The 26,055-nt window shown below is 42.9% G+C and overlaps 1 long non-coding RNA gene across 1 annotated transcript in view; it reads left to right on the top strand.

The window, feature by feature from the left end:
* LOC144235970 (uncharacterized) overlaps positions 1-26,055 on the top strand; it is a 459,372-nt gene that overhangs the window by 160,324 nt on the left and 272,993 nt on the right. Inside the window, exon 2 of the long non-coding RNA XR_013336378.1 lies at positions 21,871-21,979. This is a non-coding gene — a long non-coding RNA (uncharacterized LOC144235970). The remainder of the gene's footprint in view (positions 1-21,870; positions 21,980-26,055) is intronic.

The raw sequence follows: 26,055 nt of genomic DNA, 5'->3' as shown, positions 1-26,055 counted from the left end.
GTCTCTTCTTGTAAGGGTACAGGAATTGTTACTTACCTTGGGGGCCCTGGGAAGCCCTCTTCTGTAAGATATCTAATTGTGGAGAGAACTGAAACAGTGGGTTGGTGTCTCCAGTAATATAATCTTCACTTCCTGAGTTGGGGAGCTTCCTAAGAATGCCGGCTGTGTACATTCTACATTGACCCTTAGAATCCTCCTTGACATTCTATCCAATTCAAACCTGGTCGGGTTGCCACCTGGCTTTTGGAGTCGGACAAGAGCCTGTGCCACAGGTGCGGTCGCCAAGATGGCTTCACCACGTTTACTCTTCTCAGCGTTTTCCCTGCTTAAATTATAACCTTATCTATTGGGGTCACCATGCTTGAAATCCACTCATTTGAAAGTGGCAGACTGTTTTAGGCTGCAGTTGGTTTTTATAAATCAGTTTGATGTCCTCAAAGCATGTAGTTAATACAATCCTGTCTCTTCCCCTATCTTTTTGTAAATGGATTACCCGGACTTGAATAGCAACGGTGCAAGTGGAGTCCTTCCTGAAGAAAAGGGCAGGAAATACTCTTTGCAATATGGTGGGCCTTTCAGATGTGTTTGTTGGCGTTGCCTAGAGGCTTGGAACACAGATATAAAGTGGGTAACATTAGGATGCAAAGTAACACTTGCCCCAGTGTTGGGCTGGAAGGGTTTTTTAATTTAAGGGGTGACAGGACTGTAAACTCTGCACACGCTTCATTCCGTGCGAAGGAAGCTTGGGGAGTACCTTTGAAGGAGGCGGTGAAAAAAAGATCATGCCAAGTTTGGTCTTGAAAACGCAAAAGTCCTTTGTTCAGACGCCCTGCGTGGTATTCTGGATTCCAGAGAAAATGGTATGTGTGTGTATTTTCCATTCCTATTTAACTTTCGAAAGTCTCCTATTTGGCCGGCTCCTTTCGGAGAACACACTGCACACGTGTTCTGATGCTGTGCGAAGGCCCTGGGAGAGACCAGAGCTGGCTGGAAGCTCTCCATTCTACTGCAGTGGGTGGCCAGAGAGCTGGAACTGGACAGCTGCCACACACCCATTGAACTTGTGTCATTTATAAATTATTTTCCACGCCATCTGGAGCAAGAATGGTGCCATGGTTTAGAGAAACGCTTGGTGGGGTATGGTCACATCCAGCGCTTCTATAACTTGCTTCTTACCCGTTCAACTGCAGTCGTAAAATCTTCACTTGTTTGGAGGCTTAAAATGTTAATAAATCGGGGTTTCTGCTTTAAATGTCACATTAGCGACACCACTTCCACCCCTACCTTTTCCCCTCCCTCTCTCCCTTCTAGTGACTACATCCTGCCTGCTTTCAGCTCCAGTGGAAAATGCATTAATCCTCGAGGCTCCATGAGGTTTCCTGTTGGATGACATAATCAGAAAAATCCTCCCTCACATTGCCCTTGGGGTTGCTGTCTGGATGTGAGGTTGTCTTGGTGGGCGTAACTCAGCCATCAAAAAAAAAAAAATCACAGGCCATAAACTCGGAGCCTGAAATGCATTAATATCATGTTAAAAGAAATAAAGCTGTGGGCATGTCTGCAAGCCCTGGTAGAGAATTTCATTAATCTACAGATTCTTGCTGGCGTGGAATGCGTTGGCGGGTGGCTCCCATCATATGGCACGGGCTGGTGGGGTGCCACTAGCAGGAGGGATTCGAACTGTTCCAGTGTAAGCTGTTAGACTAAATCTTGTGGGAAAATACCACAGACCCTCAACTACTAGACTTTGGTGGTGTTTAAGGTAGCCCCCGCCCCCACCCGAGGACTGGTTACCTAGTGAGTTCTGCCTTTAGCGGTTGATCACGGGAAACTGGGACAAAGGAAACTATTGGGACGAGCCAGACATAGAAAATGGGATGCGTTTGAAGATGAAAAAAGCCAGTTGCCATCCGACATGGAAAGTTGTTTGTAAAAGTTCTGAAGTTGAAGATGTTGCGAGGCAAAAACTTCAGTGACTTAGTTGGATACGAGAAACTGTGATACGAAAGTTGAACCAAGAATATGATATTTAGATGCCAAAGGGCACGTACAGTTTTACAAGTTCAGGAGCTATTGGCACAAGCAGTGGAACATATGTTCAAATATGACTCTTCCCTTCCTTATTTGGAGAATTTGTCATGGATTTTGCTAGCATGGTAGGCTGCCATAACCCTCCATTTGGTTGACTTGGATGCAGTGTTTCTTGCCTTTGATCTTGGAAGTCTGAGCTTGATTGGTGCTCGATCAGAATGAGAATGAGGAGCCAGCTCCTTAGCAGGATTTACACGTTATCTTTCTCTTTTTTCTTTCTTTTTGTAAAAGAATTTGATTTTTAGCAGAGAAGGCTATAGTTTGCAGTGGAAGGCATTATGATATAATAGTTTTATTTTATTTTATTTTACTTTATTTTTTTATAAAATGTTTTTTATTTATTTCTAGGAGAGAGAGAGAGAGAGAGAGAGAGAGAGAGACAGTGTGAGCAAGGGAGGGTCAGAGAGAGAGGGAGACAGCGAATCCGAAACAGGCTCCAGGCTCTGAGCTGGCAGTCAGCACAGAGCCCGATGCGGGGCTCGAACCCACGAACTGCGAGATCATGACCTAAGCGAAAGTTGGACACTTAACCGACTAAGCCACCCAGGGGCCCCTATTTTGTTTTTTTTTGAGAGAGAGAATGAGCAGGGGGGAGAGGCAGAGCGAGGGAGAATCTTAAGCAGCCTCCATGCTCAGCGCATAGCCTGGCGGGGCTCAATCCTACAACCCTAGGTTCATGACCTGAGTAGAAATTAAGAGGAAGACGCTCTACTGACTGAACCATCCAGGCACCCCAGGGTTGACACATTCTTGATGCATGTTGCCTCCGTGATGCTTCCTCTTCTGTTGTACAGACTCTGAGGTGTGGGGCAGAAATAAGGGAAAAGATGCTGTCTGATGGAGTTTCTCTGGGGGGAGTAAAGAGAAAGGAGAGGGTTTTAGCTCCAGCCCCATTGAGTTGAAAGCTTGGGAAGGTGTCACCATTTCTACTTCCTTGTGACAGCAATGTCATTGAGTTTTCCATATTCTAAGCGTTAATGTACTTCTCATAGGTGCTACCAATGCTGTTGGGGAGTCTAGACGTACATAGCACTTGAATAAAAAAACATATATATTTTAAATGTTTGTTTTATTTTTGTGAGAGGGAAAGAGAGAGGGAATCCTGAGCAGACTCCATGTTACCTGCGCAGAACCCAAAGGTGGGCTCTACCTCCCGAACCACGAGATCGCAATCTGAGTCATAATCGAGGGTTGGACACTGAAGCCACCCAGGTGCCCCCTAAAGTTAGATTGCTTTATGGCTACTGTGAACATTTTTTAACTTTGTAAATCGTTATTAAACTGTAAAACTTAAGAGTCCTGAATTCATCATGATTTCTTTCGTATAATGCTGTAGAGTGTCGCTCTCAAAATGGGCTTATTTAACCATGTTTGCCTTCTAGTAGAATGATGGTCCCCTGTGGGTGGGAAAGGATCTTAAATATCACATCTGATGGAGGAGTTCCTTTCTCTGCTGGTAACAGTTCTTCCAAATGTTCGGTGAACCAAGATGAGTACAGCTGATGATGGAGAGCTCACTACTGTCTGGAGTCTTTAGGTACCTTCCATGCCTGTATTGGTCAGAAATCACTTTTGGTGACTTTGTCCTGCACCCGGTTAGCTCAGTTGGAACTGTAATTCCTAGAAACCCTCTCTTACGCGGTTCGCATATGTGGTTCTTGGTTAGCGTTGAGCGTGAAAGAAGTGTGTGCAAGGTTTTGGGGGTGAAGTAAAGGAACATCCAGTTTCCCTGCTCTCCAGTTCAGTGGAGGAAGTTGGGCAGTGCAGTTCTCACACATTGTCGTTTGTCCCTGGCTTCCAGGGTTGGTGAGGGGGCCACCCTTGGGTCTCCCCTCTTCTATCTCCTGTGAAGACACAGCCGCCTTCATCGGCTTCCCCAGGTCCTGGGACAACGTGTGCGGCTCTGAGGTGAAGTCGCCACCTTTTCTGCAGGTCTACCTAAGAATCCGTGTGGGATGTGGTGAGAGACTTGGGTCCCAGATTTTCCCTCTTTGCCCCTACTTCGTGTCCACCTCTCTTCAGTCGCCTGCCTACCTACCTGAAATACAGTAATTCCAGACCAGAGAACAGACATAGCTCCTCCAATTATGTAAGAGTGAATTCCTTTAATTTCTTATTTTAGATCACCCGTAGTGATGGGTATCACTTTACTCTGATCTAACTCTAATATATGATTGAACTGTTTGATTTATTCCCTCCTGCGACACACACAGTCTAACATAGGACACATAATTTGAAGACCGCTGTTGGTCTTTTCTTCCTATCGATAGTTGTTCTTTCTCTACTTTAACACCTATAAGTGCTTCAGTTATTCTCCATATGGCCCAATTTCCTATTCTCTGTCATCAGGGTAACTGTTTTCCAGTGATCCTCCATGCGTTTCGTCATTTACCCAAAATACTGAATGCTGTTGCCCGGGTGGTGTGTGACCATCAGACAGAAAGGGTGACTATTTTCATTTTTACTCTAGATAATAATGCAGCTTGGCTCAAAACTCTCACGGGGTTGAATGTTTCAGAATATCCATGTAACAAAACGGTACCCCTGTGGATACACTGGGACTCGATTTCATGTCATTTCTTTGGTGCTTCCTTTCACTTGGGCTTGTCAAGGTCCCTTTGGATTCTATACCTGTCCTTGTTGGTTGTCTGCGGTGTTGGTTGAAATGTGAAGTCAAAGCCATGAGGTTAAATCCTGACACTGCTGTTTTTGAGCTTTGTTATTTGAAATGAAATGAAATGAGTAATTTACCACCACGTCCGGGTTTCCCCATTTGTAAAATAGAAAATGTTGTAACTCAATGAATAGTATAGCTGTGTAAGTACGGAGTAATAGCATCTCTGGAGGTATGTGGTGGTGGCAGTGGGGGCAATGCACGATATAAAAAGCAGTGTTTATTTAGCGGTCTTACATAAGTATTCCTTCTTTGGCTTCATCCAGGTCGTTGGTTAAAAATGGTAAAGCCCTATGTTAATTGTGGTATTATTCATAATAGCTAAGGTATGGGCACAACCTAAGTGTTCACTGGTAGATGAAAAGGGAATGTGGTATATATACACATAGTGGAATATTACCCAGCCCATAAAAAGATCGAAACCTTGCCATTTGTGACGTGGATGCACATTGGGGGTATTATGCTAAGTGAATTAAGCCAGAGAAAGAGAAATACTGTAGGGTTTCACTTCTTTGTTGATGCTAACAAAACAAAACAGCAACCACAACAAAGAGAAACAGACACCTAAGTATAGAGAACAAATGGGCAGTTGGGAGGGGGAGAGGAAGAGGGAGATGACGGAAATGGCTAATTAACAGGTACAAAATTCCAATTATAAAAGAATTCCTAGGGATGAAAAGTACAACACAGACGTAGTCATAATATTGTAAGACAGTAATAGCGATGAGCATTTCAGTGTACGAAGCTGTTAAATCACTGTGGTGTACACCTGAAACTGTTTAAATATTCTATGTGAACTATACTTCAATTAAATGTAAAAAAAATATTTTTAACAAAGGTTGCCGTAAAAGGAACAAAAGCCTGAAACGCTATCCTGAGGACCTTCTTTCTGTAGAAGGTCACAGCATTGATTCAATGTTGATGCCATTTCCGATCAAATATTGACTAGTTTAACAAAGTGCCCTGGCATTCAGCGCATAATTTTGCCTCTTGCCCAGTAAGTTGTTACGAGAGCCCTAGTCCAGTCTCTTACTTGAGTCCAAGTATATTTTGTCCAGTGTATTTCCCTGATGTGCCAGGCCACTAGCCTTGTCAGAGAAGGAAATGAGGTTTGACTCGTGCCTGTTGAACCCACACCGTTGCGACGAGATACGTGCTTTCCTGAGGAGTCACAAACCCTTCTTTGAATGATTTACCAAGACTCTTGTCCAGGATCAGCAGTAAGTATGCTGGTGTTGTGTATTATTGGATATCTCTGTCTCTCTCGCCCCTCCCCCCCCTTTTCATTTTCTTTCTTGTCTTTTTGACAGTAGGAACTCTCGTTTTCCTCATCTGTGGTCTCCTGGCATCAATTCTGGTTCTCCATCGGTATTTATAAGAAGGGAAATTGAAGAGCAATGAACTTGTTTGAGTCCAGATTACATACGCATTGCCTTTCTGATGCCTCATCTCATTTTTGCCAGTGTTGTCTACATCCTCAGGGGAATGAGGTGTATTTACGATGGTAAATTCAGAATAGTTAAAAATCCATGTAGTTAGAAGACCTTAGAAATGTATTCCCAGATATCATAAATCCATTTTAAAACTTTAGCATTGCTTTCACTTCCTGAAAGCTTAATCAACAACATGAAAGCCAGTATATGAAAAACATTATAATAACACTATTTTTGAAAGAGCAGTGGATTTTTTTTTTTTTTTTTGAGAGAAGGGCATTCATTGGAATTGTTCCTTGGCTCTGTTAATTTAATGTGGACATGCACAAATGAGAAAACGATTTGCTTTTCAGGTTTTGCTCGAAACAGTACTACTAATAAAACTGGCCATGTAGCGTTTTAGGCTGTGCATCTGATGTTTTACACATAATACTCATTTATTACAATTACCCTGCAAGGTGTAGGGATTTGCAAATTGGGGAGATGAGAAAACGGAGACCCATACAACGTTAGTCAAATACTTAATAAATGCCAAGCTGGAATTTGAATTTATACCATCTGATTGTAGAGCCCCAGCTTTTTCCATTACACCACATTGTAACTTTAAATGACATTTTCCATTTGACTTTTAAATTTTTTGCTTCTGAAATAAGCATCATATGAAATATGATGGCCATGCTGAGTGACCTTTCATTTGGGTCGTGTCTGTGGGAATTGTGTGAATGAAGTTGTGTTACGTCAATACGTTGAGTGGTGGTTGAATTGGACTGCTTTATAAATTTCAGTGGAAAGAAATCTGGCAATGAAGAAAAAGCTGCCTTTATCAATTGCTGGTCTTAAGCAGAGATTGTGCTTTATTTATTGCAAATCAATTAATGGTCCTTTCCTCTAACACCCCATGAATCAGTGCATATAAGTTTCCATTGATAAGGATACCTCACCAAAAGAAATCCATTCTCCTTTGTCATTTTGACAGGAGTTAGCTATAAAGGTGAATTAGTCCGGGATGCGGTAGGGAAATAAATACCTGTAGGTTGAAGCTAAAACCTAATACTGTTAAGTCAAAATGGTCATAAGAACATTTGACGATCGATGATAACAAAAGGCTTTGTTCCCTTGTTCCCATAGTCAGGATTAATTTGCTTCTCCAACCTAAGAGTCGAAAAGTATCTTGGTTTGTTCATTTCATCACACTCGTTCCATTGCCAGATGTTATACAAGGAGCTCAAGATAGTGTCTGCTCTGTTTCCCAAGGCTGGGTTTGGAATTTAAACCATTTTAATAGGAAACTGTGTAAGAAAATCTAGTGTAATGCCTCAAAAATGTACAGTTGCAGATCTGCATGTGGCCGCTGGCTGGCTCGGATGCAAGGTTTCTATAAGAAGGGTCCAAAAGAATCTTTGGAAAGGAGAATTTTCATTAACACAGGCTCACCGGAGGAATGTTTGAGCTGGGCCCAGCACGGTCAAGCCAGCAGCCCTGTGCCGGGTGTTACTGAGAGCGCGCCGGGAGGCAGCAGTCCCAGACCGTGCACCTGTGCAATCCTAGTGTAAAGAGTGATTGCAAACACGTGAGTCTAGTTAGCACGGCCTGCTTTGGGCCCCCATCCTGGTGTTGCCGTAGTAGTTACGGAAATGCATCTTTTAAAGAAGTGTCAACACTGGATGTTAAAATTCCTGTCTACTTAGCTGTGTGATAAAGAGCACTCAGGAGACACTGGTGCTTCCTTTAGATCATGTTTAACCCCCGGCTGAAAAAAAAAAAAACGTAACTGCATTTGCAGCCCTTTCCTTCCAGAATGTTGCCTTGCTATTTTCATTTAGAACTTAGATCATGCGGGTCACATCCTTGACTCAGAACTCACCTACATATGACTTACTTCTAAATCTTCGTGTTGAATTAGCTTTGCAGTTCTAGTAAAGGAACTGCCCTTTACTAGATTGTCTTCACTACCGAAAGACCGTAAACATTTTTCATTAAAAATTCTTATGTACTATTTTAACTTTAACATCCTTTTCAGAAATACAAAATCGTTTTGTATGCTTGTTTTCCCCAATGATATACTTGGAAATCTTTGAAGAAAAGTTTTACCAGTTTCCATTTTATGAAACTTTGATGTATAAACCTTGATATTGGATGATCATTTTCTGGATTTTTTTTTAACAACTTAAAATCTTAGTCTTCTTCAATTTGCCCCAGTGTAAGTTTTAGTGTAGTTACTTGATCTATTGACATAAGCTAGTATTAGTCTCTTAGAAGTAGAGTGAGTAATCTTTGGTCTAGAAATTATATAATTTGTTTGAAAAGTGGTCTCATTCTAAGACAGGATTATACTACTTTCCATCTGTTAGCCACTGCTTTGGGTAAAAAAGAATATTTGTGTAACTAAAATGCTGTGTCCATTTTCCACAGGTAGCAACCAAACTTTCACCTAGTTAAGACTTGTTTTGTTTCTATTAAGCGATCCTATAAGTGATGGGTATTTTTAATTCATGTAGACACAGTGATTGCAGCTATGTTAAATTATACTATTATTACATTATTTTAAAGGTATTCTAAGTATACATGTGATTCTAAATATTCTAATGTCGAGGGGTACCACGGTGGCTCAGTGGGTTAAGTGTCCAACTCTTGGTTTCGGCTCAGGTCATGATCTCTCACTTTTCCTGAGTTCATTCCCCGCATCGGGCTTTGTGCTGACAGTGCAGAGCCTGCTTGGGATTCTGTCTCCTCCTCTCTCTGCCCCACCCCCACTCATGCTGTCTCTGTCTCTCTCGAAATAAATAAACTTAAAAAAACTTATATTCTAGTGCAGAACCCTCAAAGAGATCTCTAATGCACAAGGAGTTGAAATCCTACATTATGAACGTATGTTCTCTGACAACGGCAAAATGAAATTGGTTGTAACAGGAAGCCATCTAGAAAATTCTACGATGTTGATACTGAACCACTCACTTCTAACGAACCTGTAGGTCAAAGAATGTATTTTGAAGTGTTGACAGTGCGTACCCCAAATACCAAAGACTAGGGGATGCAGTTATAGCACAACTCAGAGGCTCATTTATTGCTTTAAATGCTTCTGTTAGAGAAAAAAGTAGAGATTTGAAAACCTCAAAGTTGGTAAAGCTCTCAAGAAATGGAAAACAAAAAAGCGACGAGGAGCTTTCCTGCTGGACAAGAGCTGTGATGGGAGGGACCCGNCGGGGCCCGAACCCACGAACCGCGAGATCATGACCTGAGCGAAAGTCGGACGCTCAACCGACTAAGCCACCAGGCGCCCCTTCAGTTTCCTTAACTGCGGGGGAATACCGGTGTGTGTTAAGGCCCGAACTGTGTTTTGCCAGAATTCCAGTGTTGAAGCCTCGACCCCCAGGTGCCCGTAAGGCAAGCTTGATGGGAGGTGAGGTCTTTTTTTAAGGTGATGTTACCTGAAAGCCAGGTTTTCGGGTTGGCCCATAATCCTATCTGACTGCCGCCCTCCTTCTAAGAAGTGGGAGTTTGCACACACAGGGGGGCCGTCGGGGAACGGAAAGCACAGGGACCCGCATGGGAAAGAGGAGGCGAGAGAGGAGCAGTGTGCATGTCAAGGAGAGAAGCCTCAGAAGACACCGGCTTTGTCCTTGGGCCTGCAGCCGCCAGGATTGTGAGGAAATGCGTCGCTGTTGTTCGCGACACCCAGTGTGTGGTATTGATTGTGGCAGCTCTGGCATCCCGGGGTCCCCGTGTTTGAAACCATTCTTTCTTCTCGTACATTTCTTCCCTATTTTTGTGCCCGTCTCCTATGTCAGATATAAATGGACACATAGATAATGTCCTACCGAGCCTTCTGTGCCAGAACATGCTAAGGACGTTTTGGGGACTCTAATTTTTTTTTTTTTTAAAGCTTTAACTACTTTATTTTGAGGGGGGCAAGCCAATGGGGGAGGGCAGGAAGGAGAGAGAGAATCCCAAGCAGGCTCTGCAATGACAGCGCAGGGCTCGAACTCTCTGTGAGATCACGATCTGAGCTGAATTTGAACGCTTAACCGACTGAGCCACTCAGGAGCCCCAGGACTCTACTTTTGGGGAGCAATGGGGATTCAGGGATTTCTTCATGAAAATTCTACCCCTAAATAAGTCTCTCCCTTTCTTCCCTCTCCCCTCCCCCGCCATCATGCTGGGATTCTAGAGTTAAAAATGTACTCTTTGGATTAGAGACATTGTAGTCTCTTCCAGGAATTTATTTTTATATGATGAATATTCTTGGAGAGTAAAACTCTTCTCCACACAAGGGATTGACTCATCCTGTTAGTTTCCCATATGGTAGCTGGACTGAGAGGGTCAGGGTGGAGGAGGGAATCCGCAGAAGTGTCCATCAGTTGGGCTGTTCCGTCTTCTGTCCAGAGTACGTGCTCTTGGGGACTTCTTTCTCTTCCAGAGCGCCATGACTTTGTGTTTTCGTTTTGGTAACAATAATAAAACTAGCATAAATACACGCTGAATCACTTGAACGGTCGTGTCGTGACAAAATCATCCCATGAAGTCTCAGCACCTGTGTTTACATTTGTGCCTTTCCCATAAGGAGTCGTCTTTGTTTCTGGCTCACCGTTGATTCATAAATGACGAGTTTCTGTGAAGTTTAGGCTGGACGACCTCCTTTTCTGATACGGGTTAATAGGAGAAGTGGGGGGAGAATTGAGCCACTGTGCTGCCCAGGGTGGCAAGCCCTCTCCACGTTCGAGAATCCCGGCCGTGGCTTCAGCGCCGTAGGCACGCTGCAAGTGACACCTGATCATAGCACTGCCTCTGGTATCTAATTCACTTAATTAGATTGTGTTTCCCAGCTTTTCTTGAGTTTGTCTTCTAAATTTAGTTTGACTCTAGAGTTGTCCGCAAGCTTAAGGGGCTTCTGCCCTGTGAAGATGGAATAAAATAGTTGGTGTCAAAACTGAGAGTATGAGAGCACTTTTGTGGACTACTCCGTTGTAAGGAATGCTGGTCCGGGGTAGAGCAGAGAAGGTTGGGATGGGTGGGTGGGTACTGTTTTTGAGGGATCGTCCGTGGGGAGGACGGGGTTATGCTAGATTGGATACTCCGGGGGTGAAGAGAATCTGGTAGGTCATCTTGGAGGTGTCCTGGAGGAACACGGGGGACCTCACAGTCTGACCTTCAGCTGGCACTCTGGGTGAGCGATCAGTAAAGGAAGAGCCATCTCAGAAAAATATGACCTCCTCTGGATTATTTAGAAACAAATGCATTTCTAAAGTGATTCATTATGAAGATTGAGGTCGGTGACCTCTGTAAAGGAAGGTGAAGTGGTGTCAGACCCATTCCATTTAGCTCCTAGCAGGTCCTCAGGCCATCTGTGGGGTGATCTGCTTGCTCACGGAGCAAATGGAGCCAGCGGCGGTTAGATGGGAAGGCAGAGGAGCAAGACACAGAGACGCAGAGAGCTGACCCCCGTCCCCCGCATACTTGGAACCTCTTTGCTAATGCTGAATTCCTGTGTTTATACTGTTACTGAGCTCAAACTATTTCTGTGTCCTTTTTGGTTCTTGATTAACTAATCCCACTTTTAGGTGGCTTCAAAGATGAACCAGCTTTATAACAAATTCTAGAAGGGGAGTCACGTCCTCAGGCGCTCCTGTGGTTGATCTGTATTTTCAGGGAGGAACTTCAGCTGAATGACTTTAGGCTCACTTTTAATTTAAGAGAACTGTAACCCAAAGTGTACCTCGGAATACCAAAGGCTTTTAAACACAGACATTGGTTGGAAAGTTAACACGTTGCTGTTTATCTCTAAGAAAGATTACTGCATAGAAGTAACTGTGACAGCACAAAGTATGGGATTTTATGAGTTTTGGGTCTTTTAGCACATTTTATATATGAGGTACAGAGGCATCCTGCAGAACACTCAGGTTTTATCACACTAAAAATGTGCTAATGAGACCAAAAAAATATTTTCAGAATTTCATTTTCTTAAAAAATAGAATTACCACTAGATTTCATTAGGTTCTGTATATGTGAATATATACTTAAATTTCACTGCACATGTCCTTATGAATATAATGAGAACTCATGGTTTATACGTTACATGTATGAGAAAAATTTTAATAGCTGCTGTAATCCAAAACTATTTTTCATTTGCCATGTTTACTGTTTAATCCATTTTGTTCCTTAGCCCCGTGGTAGGGGGATTTCAGTAAGTGGAAATCAAATGTTACCATGTTCCACGGAGGGGAGACCATGTCCTCATAGAGAGCATCGGCTTGAGAGCAAGTGGATTTGAAACTGGATTTTGTTTGTGGCTTATGTTGTCATTTCCATTTCATACCAGCATCAAACACCAGGAAGCAATTCTTCTCAAAGGCAAAGAAGAGGGTATGAAGGAAAAGGGGAGAAATAAGACTTCCAGAAAACAAGTCACGATAGTGAAAACTTCTATGTGAAACTGATCACAACAATGTTAAGACATAAAGGAAGTATGAGGCTTATTTATTTTTTTAATGCTTTATTTCTGAGAGAGAGAGAGACAGAGACAGTGTGAGCAGGGCAGGGTCAGAGAGAGAGGGAGACACAGAATCAGAAACAGCCTCCAGGCTCTGAGCTGGCTGTCAGCACAAAGCCCGACATGGGGCTCAAACCCATGAACTGTGAGATTATGACCTGAGCCAAAGTCGGATGCTTAACCGACTGAGCCACCCAGGTGCCCTGGAAGTATGAGGTTTCAAAATGAAAAAGAATATGATCTTGAAGTATAGTGGGTTACAGGACAGGATTAAGGCACAGAGGCATAGGGGCACCTGGCTGGCTTAGTTGGTGAAACATGTGACTCTAACACTCTGTTAGAGCGAAATACTGTGTATTAGGAGCTATAGGAAAGACTAAGAGCCTATATTCTCGGCCAGACCTTGGGTAGCTGGTGACCAGACATCTGAGTAGCAGATAGGCACTTGTAATACAGTGTAATACAGTGTAATACAACTCGTGGTTGTAAGGTCGAGCCCCACATTGGGTATAGAGATAATTTAAAAATAAAATATTTAAAAAATCCAAGGGAGAGAAACAAGGAAAGATAGAATAATGAATAATTGGAAATGTGACCAAAGAGGTTTGAATTTGACATCTTTCATCAAATGCCACCTATGAAGACTTTGTTAAAGTAATTTACTTTTATTCATAATGAAAGAATTTGAGAATGTATTGTTGAGACTTCTTCAGCTGTAAGAAGATGAAAATATGTGCCCCCCATGGTTTTCATTAAGCATTCATTAATACATTAAAGAACAACTTAAACATTTTTAATGTGACTTTTTCCTTTGATCAAAGAGGAAAGAGAAAAATGGTGATATCTTTCACATTCAAAGTTTTCTACAGCTAAAACTGTGTGAAGGTAAAAATATAGTAAATGTGTTGTAAATAAATGACAGTACAGTACAACCATACAACTTGTACAGACAGGCCATAGCAGAATTGTAATTTAGATTGCCTAGTGGATTTCTTGGTGATGATGCTTGCCTAAAGTTCTGGTTTTACCCTACGTGCAGTTGGTAGGGGGGACTTAGGGATTGCAAGTATTGATACTTCTAAACATTCAAAGCAAGCCCTTTCTGTTGCTTCTGCAATAAGTAATCCATACCATGGACTAGCATTAAAGGCAGCACGATGGAGGTTTATCTGTGTGCTAATCTAGTAATTGCAGTACCAGCTGCCTTTAGGTTAAATCTTTTACTTAGATGATAGGAATGTAATGGTGTTAACCTACATTGCATTCTATTTACTCAGCAATGTTGTAAGGATGTCCTGGTTGTCATCACATTGAAACTTCACAGCAGTATAATGGCGTAGGTCATTATGTTATACCCATTTGTCAGTCGTGGAAACTGTGAAGCTCAGAAGTGATTTGTCTCCAGTCAGTTACATAGTAAAAAACGGAGTCAAGATTTTCACCTAGACTGCTTGCTCCAGGGCTTTTAATCATTCCTCATTACAGCTCCCCAAGGAAGTTTGGATGCTTCTTAATGTAACCACCGAACTGGGATTCTAACTTTGAAATTCCATAATGAACTGCTTTTACAGTGTTGCAGCCATTCTATAGTTAACGGTATATTGCCTTTTTTTCTTTTAGCTTGGATTAAAAAAATGTAACATTTGACTAGTAGACTAGCCGTTTTCCCAAGTGGTTTTCAGATGTCATACTGAAAAGTATATATTGTACTCTGTACAGATGTTTTATCTAGGTGCTTTGAAGTCTAGAACTCTTTGCAGATCCTTCAGACTTCAGTTCTCCTTGGTTTGATTTGCTAAAATTGGGTAGTGATCCAAATGAACTTGTTTCTTCCATGGAGATGGGGATACCGTATCATTGCTGTGTGTTAGGCTAGTGGTACCTGAGGTTCCCTCCAAGGGGGAGAGAGAGCCCCATGGATATTGTGGAGAAGGGACGAAGTAAGACCTGTGTATATATAGTGTAAATACACCTGAAGTTAAATGAATTTTGATGTAGAGAGTAAAGAATGGACTTGAGATACCAGAGGGTATGGAAATCCCACTTTTGAGTGGTCAAAAAGCTACTAGTTTTGAGTAGTAAAACTCACTTTTTTCCAAGTCTGACTATGTTCCATGGTCTTTAAAGTCATTCTTAAGGAATTCCTTTGAGATGTTGGTATGTAGACCTAAGGTGATTGTATGCTTTTAATAATTTGTAAACCAGGCTGAAAGATTTTTTGGGAGAAGAAAAATATTCCCAATTACATGTTTCAAGTCTTGCTACTTACTGTCAGTCAGTCAATTAATGCTTGAAACCATGGGTAGCATTGCTATGCCCTGTGAGTGTCTACTGCTGTGGCTTTTCTAAGCCCTCAACACTCATGTACAGAGCTGTCTACTCTGTTAGAGCGAAATACTGTGTATTAGGAGCTATAGGAAAGACTAAGAGCCTATATTCTCGGCCAGACCTTGGGTAGCTGGTGACCAGACATCTGAGTAGCAGATAGGCACTTGTAATACAGGTAACAGGTAGTCCCAAACAAGTGCTGTTTCATTTGGGGTAATCTATTCAGGGGAATGAACAGGTGACATCATGTGGAAGAGACCTAGGTAGCATTCTGCGGAGTTACATTGAATAGAATGATTGAAGGCAGAAATTTGACCCTGGGGAATGGTCTGAACAAANAATGTGACTGGAGGGAGAGGCCTTTTAAGGCAAACTGAGATCTCAGCTCTGCATTGCTCATCAGAGTTGTAAATGTATGTTGTTATGATTAAGGGTGGTTTGGGAATGGATTCTTAGTTTGACAGCTAAGCTCAGGAATCTAGAGCAACTTTTCCAAAGGTGAATTCTCAATCCCCCATGGAGTATTAGGTGAAACTGTGTTCCGTGATCAGTTGAGTGTTGGGGACACTTTGCAAAGTTTCCATGGACTTCTCTGAGTCTTGAATATACTCCTGTATGTGGCGCATTCCTAGGAAGGAAGGGTCCCAGCATGCCAGTGTCTCCCACGTTGAGCACAGAATCTTTGTCTCCTAGAGAACTTGTGAGCAGCTACCCTGGGTGCTCGTTTGCTGGTTTATGCTGTTTGGGAAAGGTGGTCACAAGTTGTTTTGTGTTGGGATGAGGCGTCACAAACCTTGATGAATGAAGTGGGCAAAACTAAGTGTGACTTTTTTTTTTTTTTTTTTAACATTTATTCAATTTCTAGAGAAAGAGAGGGTGAATGAATGAGTGTGAGTCTGAGTGGGGGAAGGGCGGGGGGGGGCACAGAATCCNTTTTTTTTTTGTTAATAGGCGATGTGGAGTTGGAGCATGTATTTGAGAAATAGGATAGACAGCCTGCAGATGGGGTGTGAGGCCCTGGAATCCTAGTGCTTAGATCCAAGTCCTGGCCCCACTACCTGCTAAGGATGTAATTTTGGGTGACTCACTCCATCTCTCTGTGCCTTCAGTCCTCCTTACATAAAATGGGGTTGGTGATAATCCTAACTATTGCATACAGGTTTGTGAGGCTATTTAAGAATTTAAAATAGTACCAGGTCCATAGTAAGTATTAAATGCAGATTGGCCATTGACAGTGGTTTTGTTTGTCATATGCTGACTGGGACATCTTCAACAGGAAGCTAGGACTTGCTTGTTAGGGCCATATCATTCCCCCTCCAATTATTTACAAGCTCCAGAACCTTCTGTATCTGCAATCGTAGAAGTGACTTACAGCTTTGTGTTCCTTACTGGAAGCTGAAAACAATCTAAGAGAACATTTGATCTACCTTCCTAGTTTGAGAAACCTTTTTTGGCTCTTTGACACCAAAGCTTGAAATGTTTAAGGTCCTAAGAAATCAAAAACATGGTGTACAAGGTTGTTGTGGTTGTCCGTGGCGAGGAGTGGGCCGGCACTAAAATGAGACTCCACACACCTGTTGGTGACATTGCTTTTATTTCTTGTTGTCATGGTATTAAGTGACCAAAATCAAAGCATTAGCCATAATTTATTTAATGGTTAAATTCCATTGAATGCTACTGAATGTCATTACCGACCATAAAATTGGGCTTGAGACTGTTGGATCACTTTTGCCTGTTAGATGTTTGTCTTTGAAGCCCAACCTCTTCTCTGAAGTATTNGGGGGGGCACAGAATCCGAAGCAGGCTCCAGGCTCTGAGCTGTCAGCACAAAGCCCGATGCGAGGCTCGAACTCATGAACTGTGAGATCATGACCTGAGCCATAGTTGGATGCTAAACCAGCTGAGCCACCTAGGCACCTCTAAGTATAAATTCTTAATAAGCCAGCCTGCAGTTTTTTTACTTACATTTTTTTTAATTTTTAAAAATCTTACTTATTTTTAAATTTACATCTAAGTTAGTATAGAGCCTGTGATTTGTAATTTTTGTAGTCCTGGATATAAGCCTCTAAGAATTTTAAAGTACAGAGAAGTCCCAAAATGTCATGGAATCCCAAAGTCCTTTACAGGAGCTAATTTCAAGGTATATTTTATTTTGTTTATTTTCTTAATTTTTTAAAATGTTTTTTTATTTCTGAGAGAGAGAGAGACAGACAGACAGCATGAGCAGGGGAGGGTCAGAGAGAGAGGGGGAGACCCAGNAGTTTTTTATTTACTTCTGAAAGAGAGAGAGACAGTGTTAGCAGGAGAGGGTCAGAGAGAGAGGGAGACACAGAATCTGAAACTGGCTCCAGGCTATGAGCTGTCAGCACAGAGCCCGACATGGGGCTCAAACCTATGAACTGTGAGATCATGACCTGAGTTCAAGTCGGACACTTAACCGACTGAGCCACCCAGGCGACCCAAGGTGTATTTTAAATTTAGTTTTTAGCTTGTTTTTTTTTAAGTGCTGTGTTTCTGGCTTGTGCTGTTCTCACTGATGTTGAGTTTAAAAGACCCTTGTTGACTATAGTTATTCAACTACATTGCCATTACTTTGGGTATTAGGTGCTATGAGAGGGTAGATGGTGTGGACGAGAGAAACCTACCACCGACATTTCCTGTAACAACCCCCACACCCACCGTGGTGTTCAAGGAAAGACTCACTAAGACCTCATGTAATGGATACAGACATGGTGGGTCTATGGTGGTTTCCAGTCTTCCAGCAGCTATTGATGAAGCTCTTAATGCTATTTCTAGCCGTCGCTCCTAAAATTCTATTCGGATTCATCCTGGTAGGATCGTGTGATCTCTAATACTTGTGTTCCTGGTTGTCATCTCTGGATTGTTGCAGGATCATGCAAGATGGGGTCCAAGAAATCATTTCCTCCTCTGCCCGTATTTGAAACAGAATCACATCACGAGTTACATTTTGTCAGTGAAATCCTTGGTTGCTTTTTTCTCTGCGTTTCCTTAACTAGTGTTTAGAGGCATTTTCTCCTTTACTTTTTGAAATAAGGCAGCACATAAGGAGCTTACATAAAACTAGCCAATTGAGAATGTTTGTTCCAGAGAAATGTTACGAGAATCAAAAATACAATTCATTGGATTGTTAGTTGTGTGGGGTTTCAGTTAAAATCTATTCTTCACAAAGACCGGACAACTTTCATTAAAAATTAATGTTTTGGGGTGCATGGGTCGACTTCAGCTCAGGTTATGATCTCATGGTTCATAGGTTCGGGCCCTCCGTCGGGCTCTGTGCTGACAGCTCAGAGCCTGGAGCCTGCTTCAGATTCTGTGTCTCCCTCTCTCTCTGACCCTCCCTGCTCTCGCTCTCTCTCTCTCAGAAATAAATTTAAAAAAACATTATAAAAAATTAAAAAAAATTAATGTTTCAACCTCTAGGAGCATGATCATGTACTAGGTGCTGGTAGAATTCTTTGAAACTCAGACTACTTTCAGGGACCATGAAGACATAGAGTAGAAAGTGCACAATAAATCTTGAAGTTCTCTTAAAAGCAACATTGTATTTACTCCAGACTCTGCTTTGAAAAGTAGATACGCCTGTCTTTTAGGAGAATAGCTTTTTTGGGGGAGTGGAAGCTTATAACTGGTTTTTCAGTGTAGCTCGCTTCATTATCTTTTGTCACCCTAAATGGTCAAAAGTTTCTACATCCAAGTGGAATCTGATTTTATTTAAACTATCTTCAGAAAGTGTGTGTGTTGAGGGGAGGCTATTTGGGTTTGTTTGTATCTGGTACTCTGGGAGATTTTTGAAATAATCAAAAAACACTTAGGTCATAGACCATGTTTACTGTCTTTAAACAATAGTTTACTTTTTTTTTTGTTAATAGGCGATGTGGAGTTGGAGCATGTATTTGAGAAATAGGATAGACAGCCTGCAGATGGGGTGTGAGGCCCTGGAATCCTAGTGCTTAGATCCAAGTCCTGGCCCCACTACCTGCTAAGGATGTAATTTTGGGTGACTCACTCCATCTCTCTGTGCCTTCAGTCCTCCTTACATAAAATGGGGTTGGTGATAATCCTAACTATTGCATACAGGTTTGTGAGGCTATTTAAGAATTTAAAATAGTACCAGGTCCATAGTAAGTATTAAATGCAGATTGGCCATTGACAGTGGTTTTGTTTGTCATATGCTGACTGGGACATCTTCAACAGGAAGCTAGGACTTGCTTGTTAGGGCCATATCATTCCCCCTCCAATTATTTACAAGCTCCAGAACCTTCTGTATCTGCAATCGTAGAAGTGACTTACAGCTTTGTGTTCCTTACTGGAAGCTGAAAACAATCTAAGAGAACATTTGATCTACCTTCCTAGTTTGAGAAACCTTTTTTGGCTCTTTGACACCAAAGCTTGAAATGTTTAAGGTCCTAAGAAATCAAAAACATGGTGTACAAGGTTGTTGTGGTTGTCCGTGGCGAGGAGTGGGCCGGCACTAAAATGAGACTCCACACACCTGTTGGTGACATTGCTTTTATTTCTTGTTGTCATGGTATTAAGTGACCAAAATCAAAGCATTAGCCATAATTTATTTAATGGTTAAATTCCATTGAATGCTACTGAATGTCATTACCGACCATAAAATTGGGCTTGAGACTGTTGGATCACTTTTGCCTGTTAGATGTTTGTCTTTGAAGCCCAACCTCTTCTCTGAAGTATTTCCAAGTTCTTTCGTTTAGGATTTTTCCTGATAGTTTGCCACTAAACATCAGAAACTGTGATGTGTTTGAGAAATTCCACAACCTTTCCATCCCATAGCCTCTGAATTCTTTCTGTAAACGGTTCCCCTAAGCCTATATTTATTATTTCAGCTTCCTTCCAGAGTGATGACTTTGAACTCTATGCCTACAGTGCACACGTTTGCTCTCACCATTCTGGAAGATACTTCCATTTGGATTATGCCATCCGCATCTCAAATTCTGTGTTTTCAAAACAATCACTTTTCAGACTGTGTCCACCTTCTTTGTTTCCGGTGACTTCTTAGTGATTGCCTTAATCTTCTTCATGCTGAGGTGTGATCCCGGGCGATGTCCCTTTATTCTCTTCATGCATGCGATCGTTCATATGTTTCAGTTCCCATTACAACTCTTAGTTCCCCCCGGCTATGTTCCCTTCAACTCTTTGCTTGCTTCGTCCCTGATCAGGAACTCCTGGCTTAATGCCTAGATCGTATACAAGTCTCCTAACTGGTCTCCAAGAGACAGGGATTCAGTCTTCTCTTGGCTGTGATCTTTCTGATTAAAGCCCCTATTTTATGTTTCACTCCTATCTCAAACTTGTGGTGGCTCCGTGTAAAACCCATCACTTGCCCTTAACGTCTTCTGTCTGGCAGCCGGGATTGGTTTTCTGTGCGCAGCGTCACAACTTCTCTCAGGCTGCTGCCTACCTTCTTGTGGTCCAGACCCCCGGTGTTTCCTCCACCCACGTTTCTCCTCCTCTGTCTTTGATCCATTTCACCTGAGCTTTAGCCCCGTCTTGCACTTGTCCGTCACATACGCCCTCACTTAGACTCCTAACCTTCATTTGTCTCTCTCATTCCTTGCCTCATGTGGATACTTAACGGTTACCTGTCCACTTATATATTTGTTTTCCTTTCATATTTTTTTTTAGGTTTTCCATCTTACTGGTTTTTCAATTCCTAAGGGCATGTATTATTACTTCCATTTATATTTGTCCTCTGTTTGATAAAGTAGGCACTAAATTAAAAAAAGTAGAGTGAGGGGCACCTGGGTGGCTTAGTCGGTTAAGCGTCCGACTTTTGCTTGGCTCATGATCTCGCGGTTCGTGGGTTCGAGCCCCGCGTCGGGCTCTGTGCTGACTGTCAGCTTGGAGCCTGGAGCCTGTTTCAGTCTGTGACTCCCTCTCTCTCTCTGCGTCCCTCCCCTGCTCACGCTGTCTCTCTCTCTCCTAGAAATAGATAAAACATTTTTAAAAAATTAAAGAAAAAAAGTGGAGTGAATCCGTGGTCAAATCTTGGGGGAGTCAACATATGCTTCACTATGCTGGTGTTCAGGTGGGGCGTTCAGAACAGTATTCATATAGATTCAGTGCAAACGTAAGGTGGTGTGAGTAACGGTTGGGCATGTTCTGCCCATATTTGCTGCCGATGTTCTTTTTTTTCTGGGATTGCAGCACTTCTCTTGGACTTCACATGACCTTCCGAGTTCAGTGGCAGATAATGAGGTGTGTTTCCACAATAGGTCTTAACGAATAAGAGCCGGTGTGCTCATGCTTATTTATTTACGTACATTTTACTAGGTCTTTTATATCTCACTAAGTTCTCCATGGCTATTTGTCTTGTCTAAAAACTTACTAAGAAAGAGGTGCTTTTTATTGTCGCCTCAGTACTGCTGCGGTCTCCATTATATGACCAAAAACCCAATTTTTCTTAACCCGCACGATGGCTTGAGTATTTTGTCCTGGTCCTTTGCAAGTTGGTGATTGACTCCTGTCCGTCACAGTCTCTCCGGTGCTGCCCCTCTTTCTGCATCCCGGCTGGTACCAGCTGCTTGCCTTCTTCCACAGAGCACTGTACATTGAGCATTTTGTTGAAAACGAGTATAGCATCAATATCCATAGGGCGCAAAGGAGTGAGGGTTTGTTGTGTGTCTGGGGAGCATACGATTTCTTTTGCAGATACGTTCACTTCTTTTTTCCCCTCAATCTTTCCCCAGGTGGTCTGTATCCATGAACCTACTGTATTTTGCTTCCTCTTTGTAAGATCTGCATGTACTGCTCCAGCGATGTTTAACTTGATGTCCTTGCAAATTCAGCACGTGTGTCTTCTTTTCCACCCTCAGGTCATCCCCAGCGTGAACGTCCTTCTCACCTGCCCCATCCAGGGATCGTTCTTGGTTGTTCGTTCTGCCAGATGCTCCCAAAACTAACAGAAGAGAGAAAAGACTAATGGTAAGAATTGTTTTCTCCCTCTGCTTTGAAAAGATCTTACTCACTTTTAAGTGCTGTCAGTGCAAGATTTCTCTTGTGAGCGAGCGGTGGGAGGATAGTTAAAAATGTTGATTTTTGGGTTCTTTTTGTGGTAGTGAATCAGGAGGAGGAAGATGGAAGAGCACTTTACAGATAACTTTTTCAGCCATCCGTGTATTAAAAAAAAAGTTTTAATGTTTATTTTTGAGAGAGAGAGCGAGTGAGAGCGTGAGTGGGGGAGGGGCAGAAGGAGGGGGAGACACAGAATTCGAAGTAGAGTCCAGGCTCTGAGCTGTCAGCACAGAGCCTGATGCGGGGCTCGAACTCACAAATTGTGAGATCCTGACCTGAGCCAAATTCAGACGCTTAACTGACTGAGCCTCCCAGGCGCCCCCACTCATCCATGCATTTTTAACAGATCCCAGAATTCTGTTGGTTGGCTGCTGTCATCTCTGTTCATTTCCTTTCTCACCGGGCTGTATAGGTTCCTGTGGTAACCCCACTGTGTTCCCACCCTCCTGAAGTGGATCTCATTGAATTTTATTTCTAGACTAAAGAGCACATGGCAAGCCTGTTGGCATTTTTTGTCTCCTCTCCGTGATTGTCCCATATCTGTATCCACTGAAGTCTTTGGTGGTCTAGTTCTGGTCTAGTTCCGGAGTCCGTCTTGATTGAGCCAGGCTGCATGTAAAGATTTCCATCCCTCTCTTCATATGCAGTGGGCACTTCAGTTTAGTGACTATCCCAGGCCAGAAAGTTGGGAGCTCCGTGATTACCTCTGAGTTGCTGTATCTCCGGCCCCATTACGATTCAGACCCAGTTTCCTTCCCTTGTGTGTCATCATTTGGTGGTTATGATTTGCAGTTCTTTGGTCCATTTTGTGTTGACCTAGTTGGGGCTTTTATGTAGCCCTCATTATCTCATTGTTGACCAGTTACTCAGTGGAGTAACTTAGCCTCTGTATGTGGCTTCTGCTTGGACATTAGCTTCTTGATAGTGCTTTCCCTCTGAATCGTCCTTACCAGGACTGGTGACCATGATACACACAAGCACTTGGGGAGGGACCCCTTTCTCACTGTGTATTTCTTGTGGTTACCATTACAAATTTCTGCAAATGTAGTGGCTTCATTAATAAAACAGAAGTTTAGGTGTTCACATGGCCACTTTCTCAACAGGGAGATTCTTTCAGGAGAATCTGTTCCTTGTCTTTTCCAGCTTCTCGTAGTTGCTTCACCCCAGTATCGGCCTCCATGGCCACACTGTCTTCTCCCTCCACCTCCCTCTTAGAGGCTGCATTTAGGGTTCAGGTAGATAATCCAGAATCTTGTCATCTCTGGTTACTTCACTACAACTGCAAAATCTTTGCCACCGGAGGGAACCCATATAGTTTCCAGGAACAAATAAAATCTGTTTTATTTGTAGGCCATTATTTAAGCCACTACCCCGTGTTGCACTCCCCAAATATGGGCCTGCTAATTCTCATGGAAACCCTCCTCCTGACCATTCCGGAGTCATGGCTAAGCTTGCCAAGCCCTTGATGCCTCTGCCTTTTCGTCCATCTCACCTGCACTTGGACAGTTGGCCTCAGTCCTATGTATTGAGTTAGAGAAAATAGCAAGTCCTTTTTCAAAAATGCCATCCCCTGATACACCCTCTCTGCCTCCCTCAAAGGCCTTGCAGTTCAGGGCCTCCCAGATGGTCTCCATGGTGCTTCAGTTAACTCGGACACCTGCTGCTTACCTCTCCAGAATGCACTTTTCTCTTCTTCAGTACTTGGTGAGGTATTACTCATTTCATACAGTTCTGTTCAAGTGTCAGCTTCTCTGAAACTCCCCTGAACCTCTCCCTTCCCTCCTTTTCTATGTGGACTTAATGACTTCTTATTCCTGTTCTTCCTCAGTGCCCTGGTCAGCCTTCCTGCTAACCTGCGCCACGTTGCGTTGTGCTCAATTGTGTCTGCACCTCCTCCTTGCTCGACTTGGAGAGTCAGGAATAGGATAGTATCCATGGTTTTAAAAGTTGCACGTGACACATGATGTGCAAATGGTTGACGTCATAATACAGAATATAAGAAGTGTTTAATCATTCCAGTTTTCCATAATTCAGACTGTTTTAGGATATATAGCTATTCATTTCTCTTCTCTTTTCCTTATGAATTCTAAGGTAATCATTTTCCTCAGGTGAGAATTCGTTCTTGGTCTTCTCAAGCTTCTGGTGGTTGCGTCATGCCAGTATCTGCCTCTGTGATCATTTTGCCTTTGTACAGTCCATTTTAGCTTATGTTTGCTGTGCAAATTAATTAAAAATACTCTAATTTATGTCTTCTGCACTTCAGCTTTTTTTTTTGAGAGAGAGAAAAATCTCAAGTGGGGAGGGGCAGGGAGAGGGGTGGGATAGGGGATCTGAAGCAGACTCTGTGTGGACAGCAGACCCCGGTGCGGGGCTTGAACCCACAAACCGTGAGATCATGACCTGAGCAGGAAGTAAACACTTAACAGCCTGAGCAACCCAGGCGCCCTGCACTTAAATTTTTATTCGACATCAGGGGTTCATTTTGCCTACTCTTCTGTGGAACCAGTTTATCTTCATAAGAGATTTCACGAAACCTAACTCTACAGTCAAGGCACTGTCTTCCTGTTGATATGGACTTTTGGGCCCGAATTTGGAACCCATCAGTCAGGGCTGCTACTTTGAACTTATTGGTGATCTGTCAAAACAAAACTTTCGTTTTTCTTTCTTTCTCCTCTGCAGATGTTCTGTTTTGTCTGAGTAGATCTGGAGTTATTTTCCCCACCTTTCCCCTGCAATCTGGAGACAGCATTGCCCATCCCTCCCTGATTTTAAATGTTCTGCCCTGTGAGGTATGCACCGCGTCTTCTTCCCCGGGTCTGTTCCCTAGATCTGTAACTCTGAGCGTCTTAGGCATTTTGTACACGGTGCTGGTATTTTATTACCTTGCATGTCTTATATTTATGAGCAACTCAAAGGGCTTTGAGGATTTTTTTTTTTTTTTTTGGTTTCTAATTTTTTTTTTTTTTTTAACAAATAGTTTATTGTCAAATTAGTTTCCACATGGTATCTAATCTTCTAACAGGTCTCTGAGGTAGGCAGCGTGAGGTGTTATCTCATTTTGCAGATGTTACAACAGAGGTGCGCCAGGTGACGGAGGCCCCCCCGCAGCAAATCACTGGCGGGTGCAAAGCGTCTCCCTGACTTCTAGTCTCTGTTTCTCTCATCTGGATGCCAGACGACTTAATTTAAATTTTGACCACCTATGCCCATTTGGGTTTTTCTACAAATACTGGCAGGCTTCCTAGAGGACCGGATGCTGCTCCAGTTTTTGTGTGAGTTTTTCAACATTTTGTGTCCTTCCCCATTTGTCAGAGACACACACACCTACACGGGTGTATGTGTGCGTAATCAAGAACTTACACATCTTGTTCCTTTCAAAAGACTTGATCTACAAAATTGGGTTCCGCCAGTGGGTTACTTGGTGTGGGAACGGCATGCAAATATGAGATGGTGGCATGTAGTCTGTCTGATTCTTTTTTGACCATCTTGTCATCTGAGTGTTCCTCATTGGCCTTAGCCACCGACAGGAAAACGTTTAAAAATACAGTTTGTGACAATAGGAAATGTAAGAAAGTCACAGCAGGTAGTAACAGGGATAAATAGGTTTTTAATAAAAATTTTTTAAATGTTTATTTTTGAGAGAGAGAGACAGACAGGGAGAGAGCATGTGCATGCGCAGGTGAGTGGGGGAGGGGCAGAGAGAGAGGGAGACACAGTATCTGAAGCGGCTCCAGGCTCTGAGCTTTTAGCCCAGAGCCCGATGCAGGGCTTGAACNGACTAAGGCTGCTTTCTTACCGATGGCTGAGCCCAGAACACCCCCGTCTTTGCCCAGGCGGCCTTCAGGACAGCGTTGCTCGCGGGGCACGGAGACGTGCCGGCAGGGAGATCTCTCCACCGTTTCTGGAGTCTCTGGGGCCCAGTTTCATTTTCTGGCTGCGGGGCTTGGTGGTAGGACAGGCTCTGACCAGCCGCCCTCGGGATTAAC

The sequence above is a fragment of the Crocuta crocuta genome, unplaced genomic scaffold (assembly GCF_008692635.1).
Source record: "Crocuta crocuta isolate KB4526 unplaced genomic scaffold, BGI_CrCroc_1.0 scaffold145, whole genome shotgun sequence".
Lineage (NCBI taxonomy): Eukaryota > Metazoa > Chordata > Mammalia > Carnivora > Hyaenidae > Crocuta > Crocuta crocuta.
The sequence above is the reverse complement of the archived record's forward strand: the minus strand, read 5'-3'. Positions and strand labels throughout refer to the sequence as shown.